Here is a 13,394-nt window from a genome sequence, read left to right as displayed (position 1 = left end):
CTTCTGGTCTTTACCCTTCTCCCCACCCTTATTAGGATCTTGCTTCTTCTGGTCACCACCTTCGTTCTATACCTTCTGCTTCACCCTGATTCTGACCCATTTGTCTGGCTTCTTTCCCAATTCTTGGGGAGAGGTCAGATCAGAGTCTACCAGGTGCTGATGCAGAAGCGGATTCTGACAGTTATTAAGGATTTGCTCCCTCATAATCAAAGTGTATAATCCTATATAATCACGCACTTTACTGCCCAGTAACCAGCCCTCCAGAGCCTTAGTAGCACAATCTACAAAGTCAACCCAGTCCCGAGTCTGTGTCTTTTGGGTATCTCTGAACTGTATTCTATACTGCTCAGTGGTTCGGCCAAACCCAGCTATTAGAGCACTCTTCCAGATTTTGTAATCATCAGCATCCTCTTCTCTTACAGTGAGGAGCTTGTTTCTACCCTTGTCTGCAAAGGAGAGCCACAAGATTGCTGCCCACTGCTCCTGGGGGACTTTCTGTACTTTGTAGGCTCTCTCCAGTGCAGTTATCCATTTCTGGATGTCATCCTCGTCCTGGTAAGGGAGGGACAATCTTGCTCAAGTTCCTATGGTCATAAGACCTATTCCTACCACTAGGGAAAGTGCCAGTAGTGGGAGTGCTAGGACGGATCCAAAGCACCTGTGTTCGTGACGTCAGACGCTTGTGCTGCTGCCGAGGTGGAGCTGCCGCGAAGGTGCTGCTCCCGAGGCGCCGGCTTTGAAACCCCCCTGCCGCTTTCACCGTTCACCGTTGACAGCACCGCGGCTGATTCAGGGGGTCGCGACCACAAGAACGCAAGACCGCAAGCAGAGGAACAAGAGGCGGCCGGCATCAGCACACGCCAGTAGCAGCTGTGTAGGAGCCGTGTAGGAGCGGCACCCAAGTCCAGATCGACGAATCGCGACCCGGTAACTGGGGAAAAGCCACGACTCGACTCGGCTTAGAGTCGCGGATCCGAGGTGTTGGTTCCGTGCCGGGACCCGTGTCCCGTGATCCGTGACCTGTGACCCGGGGGCCGGGGAAAGCAGCTACCGGAGGTTCCGTGGCTGGTCCAGTGGCGTAACCTGAGGCGTGGTGTGATTGGCCACTGGTCCTGGTTCCTGGTTTCTGAGTGCTGAGCGCTAAGCGGAGCAAAGTCGAGGGCTGACAGCTCGCAAGTGAGAGAGCGGTAAGGTGGACTGGAGCCTGAGCCTGAGCCGGAGCCGGCGTCAGTGGAGGAGTGCTCCCTGGGAGGAACCGGAGCTAGTCAGCCACCGGGGGGCTACCGGGGGCCGCGTCTGGGGGACCCACAAACACTGCGTGCACTGTGTGCATTGCAGGCTGTACCCCCAGCCAGCCTGCCCACTCGACCGCCCTCCCATTGTCTGCCGCTGCCAATCCTCGGCTCCAGTTTCTGCCAATCTCTGCCCAAGTCAAATTCTAACAAGGCAGGAGAAGTCGGAAGTAGGTAGAAGCCGCAAGAGGCGCGGTAGCGGAGGCAGTAGAGGCGGTAGCGGTGGCAGAGGCAGCAGAGGCGTTGTTGTGCGAACCAGAGGCACCGGGATCCGCTCTCCTTCTGCTTATGTTTCTGCTTCTAAGCTGCCAAGCCAGCCTTGCTGTAAGGAGTAACATGAGCAACAGCAATTGAAAAGCCTGCCCACGACCTCAGGCCGCCAGCAAGTGGCGGGATCTACCTTATCACCGCATTCATCAATCAAGGGACAAAAACAAAACAACAAAAAAAAACAGTACGCTCAGATTATCAAGCAGGATTAAAAGGAACGTAAAGAACTCACCCTGGAAATGAGATCAGGGAAAATGCGACAACCCGTGAAAAGCAAAAAAACTCAAAACAGATCGAGGAAGCCAAACGCGGAAGACAAATTGAAGTCGGAAACAGGGATCCCGCTAAGTCCTAGGGAGAGGTTGGTTTCAACACCGACCCCAGAAACAACATTGAACCCCAGACGGAAAACTGGTCTTTTAAAATTCTTTTATTTAAAGGATCCAAGTGCTGCAATTTACGCACCAACAGCCGATGCTTGTAAACTGCCAAGCCCCATCATGCCACTTAACGCACTTTCCCCACGAGCCAAAAGCCCGCTAAACACGATCAGCGATCGACCAGTGTCCCAACCCTCCTTGCTGCCTCTGGGTCTCTCACCCCAGGGAAAACTGGCGGTAGTCACCGCCCAATTGCACCGCCCCAACACCCCCTTAGTCGCAAAAGAAGATATGGGAGGTGGAGTTAAAAAGGACATCACTGACGATCCCCTCACAAAGGATAACTGTTTGAACCCGAGTAAAAGTGCAACAACCGCTGACTTAGCTGAAGCAAATGAAGTAAATGACCTCACAAAGGCAATCAAGGGCTCCAAGGAGGGAATCTTAAGACATAGTAATTTATCTATCGCATCTTCTCAAGAAGGGGACCCATGGTTAAAACCTCTTTTTCTATCAAACGACACCCAACTTGGGGAACTTACTGAGAGAATATCTAAGTATATAGATTCCCAAGGCAGAGGCCCATGAACAGAACCTGGTCTTATTGACCGCCATTTGAGTCCTGGCATGGTGGTTTCTACCCCTCGCTGCCCCGCCGGTGGATTTTGAATTCCGGTGTTTTGAGCAAGTGGGACTCCATTATAAAGAGCCCTGCTTTCCTTTGCCTCTCTACGATTTCCACGTATTTGTCCGTCCATTTGTTTGGAATACTGGACACTACATGCTTGTGACTGCCCTGAAGAACCCCAGGCATTAGTTTGAGAGGATTTCTGCCTCTTTGCCCTCCCCTTGTGGGAGTGGCGTATTTATCGATAGTTGGCCTGCAAGTACCCATGTCCTGATGAAGCCATAAAGAGATCACTGGCGGAAACGCGACCGCGACTGCGTCGACACTTCTGTGTTGAAGGAGTCCCTCTATCTTTATGTTGATTTTGTTCCATCTTCCTGCGCTCTACATTAAGTTAGTTTTGTGAGAGAATTTTCTTCTCAGGCGCTAACAGGATTCTCTTTCTGATCTATATCACTCATAAGTGGGAGTGTATACATTTTGAGAAAGGTTTCAATTGCCTTTCTTAGGGTACGCTGTTGTTTGTATATTGTAAATGTTGTATATAGATGTTGTATATATGTATAATTTGTGATGTGCTTTCCCTTAGATTAATTCTCTGTGCCACTTTTTCTTGTGATACGTTTGTATGTCCATATCAAATTATGTTTAATTATATGTGTTTATATTAAGTTTTAAAGAACAAGATAATTTAATTTTTCTTGGTTCTAAATATTAAATGTGAAATGTATCCCTGAATACCGTTTTTTCTACTTTCCTCATCTTTTTGATGACCCCTGCTCCGGTATAGGAGGGCGATGTGAGCAGAACCCCTTTAGTATATTCCCTCGCTGCCCCGCGGCAAAAAGAGACCAACAAAAACTAGCCATAAATGACAGCATTATCATGCCAATACACCATCTTCATCCTAACCATTCTGCGCCGATGACAATCTCATCGGGGTGCACGTTGGACTCAGAGCTCAAGGATTCGAGCAAACTTCAAGGAGATCAGCCATCTACGCCATGGACTCAGTCCTTGCTAAGCACCCTAGACCAAGCAATAAGGGTGCTGAATTATCAATCGAACAAAATGGAGGTTCAGATTGACCTCATTAACTTAGAGGCGGGCCACATTGCGGGCATAAATGCAAAATTGGACTCACTATCATCGCTCTTAACAAATCAGGGGAAATCAGAGGCTTACACTTTCTTTAGTAAACAACAGTGCAACTGCGGATGTGGAAGCATAATCGAAAAGTTAGCAAGCCTCCCGGCCATCTTGACAGGCATTCTAGGGGAGGTAAAACAAACCCGTAGTCGTACGTTGGTGAAAGAAATCGAACTTAATCTGGAAAAGTCGCAAATAGTCAAGAGGAAGCACACAAATGGGCTCATAAGAAGCAATCCATTAACGGATACAGAACAAATTTCAAGGGAAGTAGGTTTAGAAAGATCTGCTACAGACACGGACGTAATACAGCTCATCCAAAAATCCATCATCGAGGATAAGCCTACAAAGAGACAAAGAAAAAAGGCCAGGAAGGCCAGAATAAAGTATAAAAAACAACAAAATACAGATCTAGGTAATATCTTTCCCATATTTAAAATGAATATCCCTCAAGAAAACAAAGTTATATCTCCGAATACGTCGCTAGGTGCAGAGGAGAGATTCATCTGTTCACCAGATAAGTCTCTTCTACCAATCTCCTCAAGGGAAGGAGGTTTGAGTTTGGGAGCTATAAACATCCCCACCCAACAACATAGTAACACAAGTCATTCCCCAACCACAGTCCGTAACGATCAAAGAGAAACAAGATCCGTCCAGCAAACAAAAGAGCAAGAGCTGCGACAAGAAAATACGAAGCTTACAAAAATGGCTGGTCACGGAGGCTGCGAGCAAATAAAACCTACACGAGCCCTGGGAGAAAACTCGGGTACACAAAGTATGCCCAAAGAGGATATCAACTGGGGTACAAAATTCTCTAGTACACAGCGCACATCGACAAGACTAGGAAAAAACTTAAACGAAATACATGGAGAAGCAGCAGTACCAGAAACCAAAAACATACAAACCCCCATGCGAGTTACAGTTTTTGAAAAAGAGCGTAGATGTTCGCTAATCCAAAGGGAATCAATCCCCCTTCCAATAAAGTTAATCAGTTCTGGACAAACACAGATTGTAAAATATTCAATAGAGGTAGTGAAGATAGAACAAGTACAACAAGTCTCCTCTACAATGCGTGATTCCAATGAACCCCACAATTCGTTACCTCCCAAAGCAGATTTAATACAATTGTCCAAAGAGCTCCCTTCCCATTCAGAGTCTTCTGAGCTGAAATTAACAATTATCCCCGAATATCCAACAAAAGGGTCGCAGGACATTCTCAATCGAGTTAACCTGCTAAAATTGTCTAACGAAACATCAGTATTAAAAGAGATAACCTCTCAAGACCTTTTAGTCGTCGAATTTCAACCAAACAGTAACAATGCGGATACCGAAGAAACCGTTACAACTTGGGCCTCAAAGGACCTAGTAGATAAGATATTTTCTGCAAGACCCCAGTTTGAAACATGGGGCATATCCATTGTACGACATAAACGTCCCAGGTATCCCTATCCCTAACAAAACAGCATTCGTAACCAAAAAAAGGGAAACGGATACAGAGGATGTCACACCACCTGTTTGCAAGGTGCCCGGGCTGCCTCGCCGGTAGCAACAAGTGCAAGGAATAGGGTACTTTCGTCAGAAAACTCGCAAACAACTGTTCATCATGGCCTGGATAGAATGGATTGGTCTTGGGTACCCACGGTACTGAGTAATAAACGTACCTAACCCAGAGCCAAATTTCTCCACTGCAATTTACAACGGGAAGCATCCTCAGAGCTCAAACAATCCATCAAGAGTTTCATTTTGCTCATGGAATGGGCATGGCTTCCAAGAAATGGCGCTTGACCACGATACACAAGCTTTTTTCCATCAACAAGATGTAATCTTGATCCAGGAGTCATGGAAACTAAAACCCACCTCAATTCCAGGATTCAAAGAGCACCATATATTTGCAGAAAGATTCTCAAACTTTGGGCACCCCCGTGGCAGTTTATCAACCTACGTAGCCCAAAAATATAACTGGGAATCAGAAGATCTGGGCATGGGCTTCAATTGGGCTCAAGTGATCAGAATCACCGAAACGCCGCCATTTGGGTCTCAACAGTGGCAACTTTTAATAATCAATGTCTATATCCACCCTGATAGGAAGTCACAAAAAGAAAAACATGCAAGCTTAACATCATTGATAAAAGTGATGCAAAGAACCTACTCGCGATGCCCACTGTTCATCTCCGGGGACTTCAACCACGATCTTATTGGAAACAACCGGGCGAAAGCGAAGATGACATCGACCAGTGGTGGACAAAAGTTAGCAACCAGCATAAGAGAACTAGGACTGTTAATTTTGAATGGTAACACAAAGGGGGACAGGTGGGCAGGCGCCACATACTTGAGTGGTGGGGTCCATTCAACAATTGACTACACTATTGTAAGTGAGGAGCTAATTCCCGGCATTGATTCATTTCAAATTATTCAACGTGTAGAAAGTGATCACTTCCCCCAAATAACAAGACTGAATATCGCGCCAACCTTGGCTCCAAGAATGACCTCTCTTCTACACCACGCCTCAAACTTCAACCTAAAAACATTAAAATGGCACGGAGAAGGGTTGGAAACAATTCAGACCACTGTAAAAGTTCAAATGTCCTACTTAGGGCCACCAAAAGATGAGGAACGTGTAAGTGACTGGGAGCAAATGATCCTGGACCTACTACAAAAGTTTCCAGCAATGCCAGGGAACTAGAGTAACATAAACACCAAGAAGGAGCCATGGTTCAACACGGACTTAAGATCAAAAAAAAGAAAGGTCGCTAAAGAGGTCCGAGCACTTGCTAGCCAAAAAAAACAGGGGTTTGCGATAAATAAATGTAATCTGAAAGAAGCTAGGAGCATTTATAGGAACTCACTGAGGGTTGCGAAGTCCTCTTACAAGGAAATGCTCTGGAACAAACCTCTAAGCGCGGGAAAACACCCAAATAGTCGTGATTTTTGGGGAATCATTAATGATTTAAACAAAGGGACAAAACTCCATCAGGAAGCAGGAGTCGGAGCTGAAACTTGGACCCTTCATGTGCAAACCTTATACTGTGATACAGATCCAGGCCTCGTGAACGGCTTACGGGCAACAAAGGCAAACGAGGAGAAAATAAATGGAATTAAGAATAAGGAAAACAAAGAATCAGAGTCTGAGGAAGAACCAAAGGGGCCCACTGAATTGGTCGATTTAACCACCAAAAACGAATTGAGCAACATAATATCAAGATTGATGTCAGAAGGAGCGGCAGGCCCGAATGGGCTGCCAAATGCGATCTTCAAGCATGACCCGGCCTTGTGGTCAGAGACCTTAACGCCTCTTTTTAACGACATATATAAACAAGCAGAGGTCCCTGCCTCCTGGAAAGGTAATATTATTCACCCGATATTTAAGCATGGAGACCATAGCAACCCCGCAAACTATAGGCTGATATCCCTAATAGATGTGGAGGCCAAGCTCTACGCCTCTTGCATTCTATCAGAGCTACAAGATTGGATAGGAGTTACAAACATAATTCCCCAGTTTCAAGCAGGCTTCAGGAAAGGAATGGGAACAATAACAAACCTGACTTGTCTGTCTCTCCTAATGAATATAGCGCTAGCCAAGTGAGCTCAGCTGTATGCTTGCTTTATCGATATCAAGTCCGCTTTTGACCCGGTGAACAGAGAGCGCTTGTGGGGTAAATTAAAAAGCTGGGGCGTGCCGAATCAACTTTTAAAGGCAATAAAAGCCCTATATAAGAACACTTGGGCAAGAGTGAAACTGGGTAATGGAGGCTGTACAACCACGAGTATCTCAACGCACCAAGGCCTAAAACAAGGTTGCGTTTTAGCTCCTACCCTTTTTAACCTCTTCCTCTCCGACCTCACAAGCGTGCTGGAGTCGGCTGAATATCACCCACCATCATTGGCCAACAACCCCATACCTTGTTTACAATACGCAGAAGACATAGTATTGCTGAGCAAAACACCAATTGGCCTACAAAGAGCAATAAACAAACTAACAGCTTATTTGAAACAGGAAAGGCTGGAACTAAACAAAGAAAAAACAAAGGTGGTCCGCCTAGTACATCCACAAAAGCTCAAGTACAAATGGATGGCGAACGGGGCAACAGTGGAAGAACAAGGGTCATATAAGTATCTTGGAATAATAATATCACAAGGAGCGAAACACAAAGAGCACAAAGCAGCAATACAAGCAAAAGCCCAATCTTTAATCTTCGCTTACCGTTTACTAAAAGCAAAAACGGACTGCCCTAATTATAAGCACCTATTAAAAGTTATCGCGGCCCAAATCTTGCCCACCCTATCCTACGGTTTGGTTACTTGGTGTGGCAAGGAGGCCGACCTATTAAATGACCTACAAATCAAAACCTATAAAGCTGTTTTCAACCTCCCAAAATCCGCCTCAGCATCGCAAGTCAGGCTTGAATTTGGACTGCAAAATCAGAAATTCCGGAGCATGAGCGGCTTCGTGAAACTCTGTCACAAACTTCAATCTGCATACCCAGTTACAATGGACTGGCTGAGGTCTAAAGAAATTAAAAAACAGGGGGACACCGGAACCCCGAGCACCTGGGGAAACCATTTGAAAACCTGTCTGAAAGAGCTGGAGCTGGAATCAGCATGGGAATCCGGGATGGACAAAGCATGCCTAAGCAGATCAGCCAATGTGGCAGCAAAAAGGAAATCCTTTCTAGAGGATAAATACATACTTGCAAAACGTCGGCACGGCTGGACCATTATCAACTCCTTTACAGCATTAAAACCTCATGCATACCTCACATCCCACTTTAGCGGTTATCTAAAAAGAGCATTTACAGATTACTGGATGGGTTTGCATATCTCGAAGGATTTATTACCGTCCTGGAAAGGCTCCCATCAGACGGAGCAATGTCGTCTCTGCGGTTACAAAACCGAAACCCTAGCCCATCTTCTTTGTGTATGTCCGGCACTCACGGCACAGAGGCGACGACTTCTTTTTAATGAGCTAAACATCCGTTCCAGCAGTCATGCCGTAACAAGTGGGTTGGGAGGTTTTTCCATAATTCTGGTATGCCGGGGAACCAAATTTCTGGCAGAGGTGAGAAAACTCTTAGGTCAAATCGAGCAGGGGGAAGACCGAGGAGGTGGGACATTAGGGCCACCCTAACTCCAGGGACTCTCAAGGAAATCATAATTAGTAAAAACCGCAACAAGTCCAGAAAAATGTATTAACTTTTGTACTGTTATTTTATGTGAAATTTGTAATAATTGTAATTAACTATGCAATACATCTTTTTGACTTTGACTTTGACACTAGGAATGTTGCTGCTACCATGGGACTCTAGTCCCATCTTATTTCTTGCTCTTTCAAGCTCTAGGGGCTCCCTTTCTAAGGCTACTCTTTGTTTCCTTATTTCCAGTTGGGCTTCTTCAAACCTCAGCTGGTTCTCTCTCTTTTCCTGGGAGGTGTCCCTCCTATGGAAATCGACAGAGGTCCCTATACATGTATCAGAATGGTTAGATTCCACTGAAGGAGATCTTGGCCTTTTAGGCATAACCCCAACTCTTCCTGGTGGGACAAAGACAGGGCCACCTTGGCCTTCTTCAACTCCAGTTGGAGCTGGTTGGTCCAGGTCTTGGTCCTTGTCACCTGCCTGGTCAACATCAGAATCTGAGTCCTGGTGGTTTGTACCACTGGCCTCTTCTCCTGCTGTTGCTTCCACCCCATTGCCTACCCTTTCAGGCTCTGCAGCCTTCCTATGGTCATCCAGCAATAACACTTCTCTGAGGTGTTGGGTGGTGGCATTTTGGCCTGTCTTCAGTTTCCTCATGGTACACAGAGCCCTTAATTCTAAAAAAGGGAAAGTGTCATACTGGGATGTCTGTGACATACTGACATCTGGCAGGGACCCACTGGTACCTGGCCCTGAAGACATAACTAGTGAGGTGGTGTATGCACTACCTACTCTAGTTGTTTACCTACTAAACTCTCTTGAGTTGTAGAAAGGGTGTGCTTAAGCCCTTAACACACAACTCTAAGTTCGGTAGAACTTACTGTATTTAAGCTTGTATTATATGTACCTCTGGTACCTTTAGTGGTTTTCAAATTATCAATCACTTGATAATATCTGGCAAAACAATGGCAAGCTGGAATCCCACACGCTGCACACCAATGTGAGAAGTTGGCCTGGCATATGCTGTTCACTATTCTAGTGGGCACCTTGCACCAGTCCAAACAACCCTTATTGATGGTAGGTTTAAAGACAACCTATATAGAAAGCTATCATAGTGGTAGCTGTGGAGAGCAGCCTTCAGAGTAAGTCTTGAAGGAATATAAAGCAGCTTGTTTTACCAGTCTATAATCTAATGAATGACCAAATGTTAGGAGACCCACATCAGGTATATATATAAAATATATGTATTTATTTTAAACACATCCCTCTAGTCTCTTTACGAGGCTAGAGGCAAAATTACATTCAGGAAACTTAATTAGCACACAGTAAATTAGCAAAATATACGTTGAGCCCTAGGGGCGTAACAAACCATATATTAAGAAAGTGACATAAGAACCACGACTGACATAGATACAAGGCCTAGAGCCTTTAGAGCCGCTGGTGCCACCACAAACCACTCAAGGTAGTGACACAGGGGACCTACGGGGACACGTGCAGTGTCTAAACACAGCCGCGAATCACCATTAACTTCTATGGGGAAAGTCGCGGATGGAAATTTAAAGATTAAGGACACTTAGAAGAGGACTTGGAGCAAACCCCTTTAGAACTAGGAGGTTCTATAGTCAACACCGATGGGAGCACCGGACTACTAGAGTTACCTCACCCAGGGAAGCCAGGTGCATAGGTGTCTTTTCGTGTCGGATTTCGTCGTCGATTTCAATGAAGAGCTGCTGCAAAGTGCTGCGGGCGACCATGTGGAAAGTGTCCGGGTGGATCCAAGGGTAGATCGGAGATGTGAAGAACCTGAAAACAGAGGAGACAGAGTCTGGGTCACTTGCTAGTGACCAGCAAGGCGATGAGCGGATGCCCACCGATGTCGGGTGATTTCAGGTAAAGAAGGTGAGGCTAGACTCTTCAGCCAGGAGGACCAGGAGGCGTCGACGATGACCAGATGCTGGATTCAAGCTGTCCCACAAAGGATGTTGAGTGCTGTGGTGTCGGTTTCCGGATTGGACCCAACAAGCCTTGGCAACAGCAACCCACACAGACTACAAGGAGCCCAATGCACAACTTAGAGAAAGCTCGGGTAGTGGATGCACTAGCAAATGTGCACGGCGTCCAGGAGTTCCGGTCCCACATCACTCGTGAGAGCTGCAGGTCTCAGCTTTGCTGGGATCTCGTGTCGGCCTCTGAGAAGTCTGGAAGTCCATGTCCTGAGTTGCAAATACTTTGGGGTCCGCGTGTGCCTCAGAAATACAGACCAGCAAGATGCTTCTTTGGTGCCCGCTTGAGCAGGGGAGTCACTCCTTGACCCCAAGGGAGATTCTTCTGTCTTCTAGTCGTGTAGAATATCGAAATACCAGGATATATGTTGCAGAGTTTCGTCCAGGTGTAATCTGAAGTACTAAAGACTGGGGTCCCATTCTTATACTAAGTTAAGGGGTTGGACATACTCTGGGGACCCACCTATGGGAGGATCCAGGGTGGGGGATGGCTACACCCCTTTCCCTTTGTCCAGTTTCACGCCAGAGCAGGGGATGAGTGCCCCTGCAACCGATTTGAACTGGGATATGCACAGGGACACCAAGTGTGCCCCCAGCACTGTCTGAAAAGCATTCTCTGAATGCACCCACCCAATCCCAATACACTGAAGCCTGTCTGGGAGGTGGTTACACCTCCCTGTGACAGGAAACCTATTGTCCAGGCCTCCCCTGCCGGAGTTTCATCTAGCAGCAGGAGGTCAGACCCCTGTCTGTGGCTGCAGCATTCATTTTGTGATGCTGGGGCTCTTTTAAGGTATTACCGGTTAGGTCAGTGTGTACACGTCTCTCCCTCTAGAATTGTGGAATTCTACCCCCGCTGCCAGGACTGACAGGGGCGTAGGATTCCAAAGTATTTGACACCAAACACGCATGTATCCATGCAGCCATTCCAAAGTTAGCATTTATCGCAAGGTTATAATGCACTTAAGAGAATATGGTCTGGCTGCATCACAGAACAGCTTCAGAGAATAGATTCCGAAAGCTACAGAGGGCTCCTGCTCATGCATGGGCACCCTCTCACATAAAACCAAGCACTGTGCCTTCAGGATTGATAAGGCCTGCCATAGGAGTGACTTATAGTTTTATATGTGTCAGTGATTAAAGGCAGATATAGTTAACCTATATCTTAGTAAGGGGTGCATGGACCACCTTACCCAGGCTGCAGTATCAGATCTGTGGTGCTATTTTGGAAAGCTTCCCAGGGGTGGTATAATACATGCTTAAACCCTTGGTAGGCCTCTGGGGTACCTATGCCCTTAGTACCTAAGGTACCATGTACTAGGGACTCACAAGGGTAACCCAGTAACCAATCTGGAGTGTACCTAATGTACATGCAATCATTTTAGAGTGGAAGGAGCTAGGCTGGGTCCTGGTTAGCAGGGCCCCAGCAAGACTAAAGTTGAGAAACAGTGAAACACCAGCAAAAAGTGGAGGTAACCATAGTAAGCAGATCCTACTCTCCTACACCGGAATCAAATGCACTAAATTATCAATAAACAAAATGCCTCTGGAACCATGAATAACACATTTTCTTATGCCACACAAGTCCTTTTTATTGACTCTGGGCTTCAGTTATTTTTCTTTTTCTTTTTTTGTATTATTTACATTAAAGGTTCCCTTCACCATATATATTTCAACAATCTCTCAATACATTTCAAAAGACATTTAACAATATGTACAACACATATATACACTTTGTGATTGACAGCACAAACTTTTTACACATAAAAAAATATATGTCGTCATCAGTTTCAGTTGTGACATTTCTTTTAGTTCACACACAAATTAAATCTATACTTTTTTGTCCTACTATTTTATGTAAAACAGATACTGGGACTTTGTTCTCTTTGTCCTCAGAACTATCTATTAGCAAGGTCCTACAGAGGTCAGAGACTATTTACAAACTATGTACACGAGCGAGGACATTCCAGCTCGGAATGCCTATTGTTTGGCGTGTTATTGTCCTTGTTTGCTCTGAACCTCCTAATAGTTAGAGCCAACGCGTTTCAACCTTTGATGGGGGGACCAAGAAGTTGTGTTTAAGGGAAGGTCTTTGTCAGGGCTGAGCTGTACTTCAGGTAGGACATCTATTACCTGTGTGAGTAATGGTAGTGCTGGTATTAGTTTTGTGCGAAAACTTATTGTCACTTTAGAAGTATTTATATTTTGACGCCTAATGTACCATATGCTGTGGGTGCACTGTGGTGCAATTTCTTCCTACCTGTTAGTGTAAAGATAAAAATACCATGCTTGTGAAGCTTTGCCATCTATTTCAATCGGTGTTATTAAGTTGCCTCTAGTGTTGGGCTTACAACACAACAAATCAATTGTTGGGTCAGGAGAGTCTCATATGATTCAGCTTGTCAGGCTTTGCTTCTTGCTTTGTGCTCACTGTGGACAAAAAAGAGCACTTTTATATATTTTGGATATGGCTGCAAGTGGTCTCTACTTTCTTTCCTTCATTCATGGTGAATCGAACCTGTAGCACGCTTTTACAAAAC

This window comes from Lissotriton helveticus, chromosome 4_1 (genome assembly GCF_964261635.1).
Source record: "Lissotriton helveticus chromosome 4_1, aLisHel1.1, whole genome shotgun sequence".
NCBI lineage: Eukaryota > Metazoa > Chordata > Amphibia > Caudata > Salamandridae > Lissotriton > Lissotriton helveticus.
The sequence above is the reverse complement of the archived record's forward strand: the minus strand, read 5'-3'. Positions refer to the sequence as shown.